Below are 8,450 nucleotides of genomic sequence, written 5' to 3'. Positions count from 1 at the left end.
AAGTGCTGGGATTACAGGCTTGAGCCACCGCACCCAGCCGATCTTGTTTTCATATCTAAAAACCAAGAAAAATATTTCTTCTCACAGCAACTAGTGAAAGATGAGGTGAGGCCTAAGCGGAGCCTGCTAGTCATCGTGCTGTCAGAGGCATGGGAACCAGAGCAACTCCATCGTGAATAGGAGCGGGATAAATGAGGTTGAAACCTACTGGTCTACATTCCCAGATGGTTAAGGCATTGTAAGTCACAGGATGAGACAGGAGGTCAGCACAAAATACAGGTCATAAAGACCTTGCTGATAAAACAGTTTGCAGTAAAGAAGCCAGCCAAAGGGGCCGGGCGTGGTAGCTCAAGCCTGTAATCCCAGCACTTTGGGAGGCCGAGACGGGCGGATCACGAGGTCAGGAGATTGAGACCATCCTGGCTAACATGGTGAAACCCCGTCTCTACTAAAAACTACAAAAAACTAGCCAGGCGAGGTGGCGGGCGCCTGTAGTCCCAGCTACTCGGGAGGCTGAGGCAGGAGAATGGCGTGAACCCAGGAGGCGGAGCTTGCAGTGAGCTGAGATCCGGCCACTGCACTCCAGCCCAGGTGACAGAGCAAGACTCCGTCTCAAAAAAAAAAAAAAAAAAGAAGCCAGCCAAAACCTACCAAAACCAAAATGGACACGAGCATGATCTCAGGTCCTCCTCACTGCTATACTCACACCAATGCCATGACAGTTTACAAATGCCATAGCAACATCAGGAAGTTACCCTATATGGTCAAAAAAGGGGAGGCATAGATAAGCCACTCCTTATTAGCATCGCATCAAGAAATAACCATAAAATTGGGCAACCAGTCACCCTCGGGGCTGCTCTGTCTTTGGAGTAGCCATTCTTTTATTCCTTTACTTTCTTAATAAATTTGCTTTTGCTTTGCACTGTGGACTTGCCCTGAATTCTTTCTTGTGCAAGATCCAGGAACCCTCTCTGGGGGTTTGGATCGGGACCCTTTCCTGTAACACCGCTATACTGTCCGGGTTCAGGCATTGAAGTTATTGGACTGCAGAGGGCACTGCCTCATTCAGTTCAGATGAAAAGCGTCGCTAGCGATCTTCCTGAGACAGTCAGGGACTCTCATTCCCAGCAAAATGACAATTAGGGCAGATTTTAATGTGTGACCTTGACCTGCATCTGTTATGTCTTCTGAAAAGTTGTGTGTGCTAGATCTAAAAGACCCATCTAAAGGAAACAAACTTACGATGAAGCATTATGTATTACAAGCCCCTTGTTCCTGGGGTCAGAGCTGCTGTTCTTTAGGTCTGGTCTTTTTTTTTTTTTTTTGAGACAGGATCTCACTTTGTCCCCCAGGCTGCAGTGCAGTGGCACAATCTTGGGCTCAAACGATCCTCCCACCTCAGCCTCCCGAGTAGCTGAGACTATAGGTCGATACCACCACACCCAGCTGATTTTTGTAGAGATGGGGTTTCACCATAGCATATGGACACCATTCTTAGGCTGGTCTCAAACTCCTGAGCTCAAGCGACCCACCCTCCTCAGCCTCCCAAAGTACTAGGATTACAGACACGAGCCACTGTGTCTGGCAGGTCTGGTCTTCATATACCAGTGCTTTGAGGGTTGCTGCTAATGTAAACAAGCAATTGTACAAATATATATATATATATATTTATAGAATAAGTGTGGTATAATAAAAAATACATTTGGTCTTTGGGCCTGGTTCCTGTCGCAGAGACCTTAAAATCCTTGGAATTTCCTGAGTGATAAGAGTGTCTTTTGTTATTCACAACAAGCCCCTGATCTTGCATAATATCAGTCACACCTGAACTTGTGCTACGTTAATGCATGACGTAAGGTGTGGCTCCTGTTCCGGATGAAACTGCTCAGGTAAAGACCAAGGGATAAGAGGAGTGGAACTATCAGCCCCACCCACTGACCTTCGGGAAGCAGGCGGGAGAGGGGGCTGGAAATAAAGCTCTATAAAAACTCATGAACAGTGGGTCTTGATGAGCTTCCAGGTTTATGGATTCGTGGGCTGCTTCCAACTGCTAGGAGGGTGGTGCCCTCCAACGCCGGGACAGAAGACCCTGTGCTCAGGACTCTTCCAGACCTCTTTATCTGGCTGTTCATCTTCCATAATCAACTGGTAAGTAATACGTTTTCCTGAATTCTGGTGAGCCATTCTAGCAAATGATGGAATGCAAGGAGGAGGTCATGGAAACCTCCAAATTTATAGCTGGTCAGTCAGAAGTACCGGGACTTTCAATTGGCATCTGGGTGGGAGCAGTCTTGTGGGACTGAGCTCTAAACTTGGGGGATCTGACATGACTGCAGGTAGATAGTGTCAGTATTGAGTTGGATTGTAGGACACCCAGCTGGTGTTGGAGAATCGGTCAGTGTGGGGGAAAAAAAACTCGCACATCTGGTGTCAAAAGTGTTCTGTGTGAGGTTGTAGAGAAACAAGTGTATTTCTTAGAATACGTAAATTAAAAAACACATAAACGGAATCAGAATTCTTGAAAGTGGAGGGAAGAGTCTGTAGTTCCTAAAACGGGACACAAGAGGGCAACAAATAACCTCCAGAGCCTTGCTGTTGAGTTGCTTTTCTTTCTAAGGGGTTTACACTTTAGTTGATTGCTAATATAGTTCATGTAGCAAGAATATTGAACTATGCCTGACAGGATGAAAGGCTCCTGATGACTAAGACCTGTACTTCACTTATAGTCAGTTTCCTTCTCAATGCCAGGCACTGCGTTGAGTACTGATATTTTAAAAAGATGAATCAGTCAGGGAGTCAAGAATTTCGTGGGAAAGAGCAACAAGTGATTCTTATTTTTTATTTCCCCAAAATATAAAGAAACAAATGGTCGGCCGGGCGCGGTAGCTCAAGCCTGTAATCCCAGCACTTTGGGAGGCCGAGACTGGCGGATCACGAGGTCAGGAGATCGAGACCATCCTGGCTAACACGGTGAAACCCCGTTTCTACTAAAAACTACAAAAAAAACACTAGCCGGGCGAGGTGGCGGCGCCTGTAGTCCCAGCTACCCGGGAGGCTGAGCCAGGAGAATGGCGTGAACCCAGGAGGCGGAGCTTGCAGTGAGCTGAGATCCGGCCACAGCACTCCAGCCTGGGCGACAGAGCGAGACTCCGTCTCAAAAAAAAAGAAAAGAAAAGAAACAAATGGTCAAACCTATTTCCATGAGTAATACTAACTGCTTCAGATGGTGGAGAAAGGCCGGGCACGGTGGCTCACGCCTGTAATCCCAAAACTTTGGGAGGCCGAGGTGAACGGATCACCTGAGGTCGGGAGTTGGACACTAGTCTGGCCAACATGAAGTGAAACCCCTTCTCTACTAAAAATACAAAATTAGCCGGGCGTGGTGGAGCATGCCTGCTGGAGAATCGCTTGAATCCAGGAGGCGGAGGTTGGGGTGAGCGGAGATCTCACCATTGCACTCCAGCCTGGGCAATAAGAGCAAAACTCCGTCTCAAAAACAAACAAACCAAAGATGGTGGAGAAAGGCAAGGCGTGGTGCCTGTAATCCTAGCACTTTGGGAGGCCGAGTCAGCCTGGGCAACATGGCAAAACATGCCACATCTTAAACCCGTTTTTCTTTTTACATAGACTTGATTTTCTAAAGAAGTTTTAGGTTCACAGCAAAGTTGAAAGGCAGGTTAGAGTTCCCATGTATTCCTCGCCTTAACACGAATTTCCTCCTCTAGCACCAACATCACTGATCCAGGGTGGTACATTTGTTAAAACTGATGAACCTACATTGACACATCATCACTCAGAGTCCACCACCACACCCAGCTAATTTGGTATTTTCAGCAGAAACAAGGTTTCTCCATGTTGGTCAGGCTGATGTTGAACTCCCGACCTCAGGTGATCTGCCCGCCTCAGCCTCCTAAAGTGCTGGGATTATAGGTGTGAGCCACCGCGCCCGGCCTGCAACTACTGATCTTTTTAACATATCCGTAGTTTTGTTTTTTTCCAGAATGTCATATAGTTAGAATTACACAGTATATGGACTTTTCAGATTGATTTCTTTCATTTAGTAATATGCTCTTAAGTTTCCTCCATGTCTTTTGGAGGCCTGATCATTTCTTTTTATTGCTGATTAATATCCCATTGTCTGAATATACCACAGTTTATTTATTCTTTCATCTACTGAAGGACGTCTTGATTGCCCACAAGTTTTGGCAATTATGAATAAAGCTGCTATAAACATTCATGTGCAGGTTTTTGTGTGGCAATAAGTTTCATCTCCTATGAATGAATACCAAGGAGTATGATTGCTGGATCATATGGTAAGAGCATGTTTAGTTTTGTAAGAAACCACCAATCTGTCTTCCAAAGTGGCTGTCCCATTTTATGTTCTACCAGCAATGAATGAGAGTTTCTGTTGCTTCACAGCCTCCCCAGCATTTGATGGTGTCTGTGTTCTGAATTTTGGCCAGTCTCACAGGGGCATAGTGGTGTCTTATGTTTTAATTTTTATGCCCCCAATAACATATAATAATGTGTTTATAACATATAAAACATAATGTGCAGCACCTTTCCATATGCCCATTTGCCATCTGTATATCTTTGACGTGGTTTCTGTTCAGATATTTTGCCCATTTTGAAAATTTAGGTTAAATTTTTTTTAAGAGTTGTATTATTTTGAATAATATGCCTTTTCCAGAAGTATCTTTTGCAAATATTTGTTCCCAGTCTGGCTTGTCTTCTCATTCTCTTGACATTCTCTTTAGCAAAGTGGATGTTTGTAATTTTGTTTTTTTGTTTGTTTGAGACAGAGTCTCGCTCCTGCCTCCCAGGCTAGAGTGCAGTGGCACCATCTCGGCTCACTGCTACCTCTGCCTCCAAGGTTCAAGCAATTCTCCTGCCTCAGCCTCCCGAGTAGCTGAACTTAAAGGCGCCTGTCACCACACCCGGCTAATTTTTGTATTTTTAGTAGAGGCGTAGTTTCACCATGTTGGCCAGATTGATCTCGAACTCCTGACCTCAAGTGATCCACCCCCGCCTTGGCCTCCCAAAGTGCTGTGATTACAGGTGTGAGCCACTGTGCTCCACCGATGTTTGTAGTTTTGATAAAGTCAAATTATCAATGGGAGTTCTCAATTATTTCCAAGTTATTTCAAAGGATTATGCCTTTGGTGTTGTATCTGAAAAGTTACTGCCACACTGAAGGTCATCTAAATTTTCTCCTTTTTTTTTTTTTTTGAGACAGACTCTCACTCTGTCGTCCAGGCTGGAGTGCAGTGGTGTGATCTTGGCTCACTGTAAGCTCTGCCTCCCAGGTTCACACCATTCTCCTGCCTCAGCCTCCCAAGTAGCTGGGACTACAGGTACCCGCCGCCATGCCTGGGGTTTCACCGTGTTAGCCAGGATAGTCTTGATCTCCTGACCTCATGATCCGCCCGCCTTGGCCTCCCAAAGTGCTAGGATTACAGGCGTGAGCCACTGTGCCTGGCCTCCTTTATTTTTTTTTTAGATGGACTCTTGCTCTGCCACCCAGGCTGGAGTGCAGTGGCACCATCTCTGCTCACTGCAACCTCTGCCTCCCGGTTCAAGCCATTCTCCTGCCTCAGTCTCCCAAGTAACTGGGACTACAGGCACATGCCACCCCACCCAGCTAATTTTTGTATTTTTAGTATGTTGGCCAGGCTGGTGTCGAACTCCTGAGCTCCAGTGGTCCACCCGCCTCAGCCTCCCAAAATGTTGGGATTACAGGTGTGAGCCACCACGCCCGGCCTAAATTTATTCCTATGTTATCTTATAGGAGTGGTATCTTTTGCATTTTGCATATAGGTCTGTGATCCATTTTGAGTAAATTTTTGTGAAGTGTGTAAGGTCTGTGTCTATTGTCTAGATTCTTTTTTTTTTTTTCCATGTAAATGTCCAGTTGTTCCAGCACTTTTTTTTTTTTTTTGAGACAGAGTCTCACCCTGTCCCCCAGGCTGGAGGGCTCACTGCAACCTCCCAGGTTCAAGTCTCCCGGGTTCAAGTGATTCTCTTGCCTCAGTCTCCCAAGTAGCTGGGACTACAGGTGCACGCCACCATGCCTGGCTAATTTTTTTGCATGTTTTGTAGACACGGGGTTTCACCACGTTGTCTAGGCTAGTCTTGAACTCCTGAGCTCAGGCAATCTGCTTGCCTCGGCCTCCCAAAGTGGTGGGATTACAGGCGTGAGCAACCACACCCTAGCCTGTGTTTTTTATTTCAAATTACACTTGCTCATCACTGATATATAGGAAAGCAATTAATTTTTGTATGTAAACCTTTTATCCTGCAATTGTGCTAGAATTGCTTATTAGTTTCAGGAGTTTTTTTTTGTAAATTCTCTTAGACTTTTTATATAGTCAATCATGTCATCTGCGAACAAGGACAGTTTTATTTTTTCCTTCTCAATCTATACACATTTTATTTCCTTTTCACGTCTTATTGCATTAGCTAGAACTTTCAGTATTGAAATGTGGTAAGAGAAGACATGCTTGCCTTGTCCTTTGTCTTAGTGGGAAAGCTTCAAGTTTCTCACCAACAGGATGTTAGCTGTAGTTTCTTTGTAGATGTTCTTCATGCAGTTGAGGAAGTTCCTCTTTATTTTCGGTCTTCGGAGAGTTTTTATTTTTATCCCATACTTCATTTAAAAATGCCGAGAGGTTTTTTTTGTTGTTGGTTTTGTTTGACCATGAATGGCTGTTGGATTTTGTCAAATGCTCTTTCAGCATCTATTGGTATGATCATGTGGTATTTCTTTTTTAGTCTGTTGATGCAATGGATTGCATTAATCAATTTTTCAGATATTGAGCCTGCCTTGGTTACGGTATATAATTCTTTTTATTAAATTGTTACATTTAGTTTGCTAATATTTTGAGGATTTTTACATCTATGACAGATATTTTAATATCCATAGGATTTGTAGTGATGCTTGCTCTTTCATTTCTTTACTTTTCTTTTTTTTTTCAAGATAGACTCTCACTCTGTTGCCCAGGTTGGAGTGCAGTGGCGAAATCTCGGCCTCAGCTTCCCAAGTAGCTGGGACTACAGGTGTGCACCACCATGCCTGGCTAATTTTTTTATTATTTATTTATTTTTTTCTTTTTTGAGATGGAGTCTCACTCTGTCTCCCATGCTGGAGTGCAGTGGGGCAATCTCAGCTCTCTGCAAGCTCCTCCTCCCAGGTTCAAGCGATTCTCCTGCCTCAGTCTCCTGAGTAGCTGGTACTACAGGCGCCCACCGCCACGCCCGGCTAATTTTTGTATTTTTAGTAGAGACAGGGTTTCACCATATTGGCCAGGCTGGTCTGAAACTCTTGATGTTGTGATCCGCCCACCTCGGTCTTCCAAAGTGCTGGGATTACAGGCGTGAGCCACCGCGCCCGGACTAATTTTTGTGTTTTTAGTAGAGACAGGGTTTCACCATGTTGGCTAGGCTGGTCTCGAACTCCTGGCCTCGGCTGATCCGCTGATCCACCCACCTTGCCCTCCCATAGTGCTGGGATTACATTACAGGTGTGAGCCAAGGAGCTCCGCCGTCTTTCTTTCTTTCTTACTTTCTTTTTTGGAGGCGGAGTCTCACTCTGTCACCCAGGGTGGAGTGCAGTAGCCCGATCTCGGCTCTCTGCAACCTCCACCTCCCAGGCTCAAGCCATTCTCCCACCTCCGCCTCCCCACCACAGGCGCGTGACACCTTGACCAGCTATTTTCTTTTTTATTTTCCTTTTCTTTTTTGAGACAGGGTTTTCTTTTGTTTTGTTTTGGAGCGCAGCCTCCCTCTGTCTCCCAGGCTGGAGTGCAGTGGTGCCATCTCGGCTCACTGCAAGTTCCGCCTCCCGGGTTCACGCCCTTCTCCTGCCTCAGCCTCCCAAGTAGCTGGGACTACAGCGCCCGCCACCACGCCCGGCTAATTTTTTTGTATTTTTAGTAGAGACGGAGTTTCACCATGTTAGCCAAGATGGTCTCGATCTTCGTGATCCGCCCGCCGCGGCGTCCCGAAGTGCTGGGATTACAGGCGTGAGCCACCGTGCCCGGCCAGAGCTAGAGACAGGGTTTTCACCCTATTGCCAAGGCTGGTCTCCAACTCCTGAGTTTAGGCGATCCACCAGCCTCTTCCTTCCAAAGTGCTGGAATTACAGGCATGAGCCACCACGCCCGGCCATGCTCTTTCATTTCTGATATTAATTTGTCTCATTTCTCTTTTTAGTTTATTTTTATTTTTTAATTAATTAGCCTGGCTTATTGATTTTATTGAACTTTTCAAAGAACTAGCTTTTGGTTCTTATTGGTTTTCTCAGTTCCTGTTTACAGTTTTGTTATATCTATGCTTTTTTTTCTATGTATATTAAATTTATTTGCTCTTCCTTTGTAGCTTCCTAAGGCAGATACTTAAATTCAATTATTTATTTTTAGATTTTTTTTTTTTTTTTTTTTTTTTTTTTTTTTTTT

General features: G+C 45.0%; 1 protein-coding gene across 1 annotated transcript in view; it reads left to right on the top strand.

The window, feature by feature from the left end:
* Positions 1–2,029: 2,029 nt before the first annotated feature.
* The window catches only part of RIMKLB (ribosomal modification protein rimK like family member B), a 111,596-nt gene continuing 105,175 nt past the window's right edge, over positions 2,030–8,450 (top strand). Inside the window, exon 1 of the mRNA XM_023192400.2 lies at positions 2,030–2,145. The gene's annotated coding sequence lies outside the window, so the exon portion shown is untranslated. The remainder of the gene's footprint in view (positions 2,146–8,450) is intronic.

This window comes from Piliocolobus tephrosceles, chromosome 10 (genome assembly GCF_002776525.5).
Source record: "Piliocolobus tephrosceles isolate RC106 chromosome 10, ASM277652v3, whole genome shotgun sequence".
Taxonomy (NCBI): domain Eukaryota; kingdom Metazoa; phylum Chordata; class Mammalia; order Primates; family Cercopithecidae; genus Piliocolobus; species Piliocolobus tephrosceles.
Note: the sequence above shows the minus strand (reverse complement) of the source record. Positions and strands in the feature narration are given on the sequence as shown.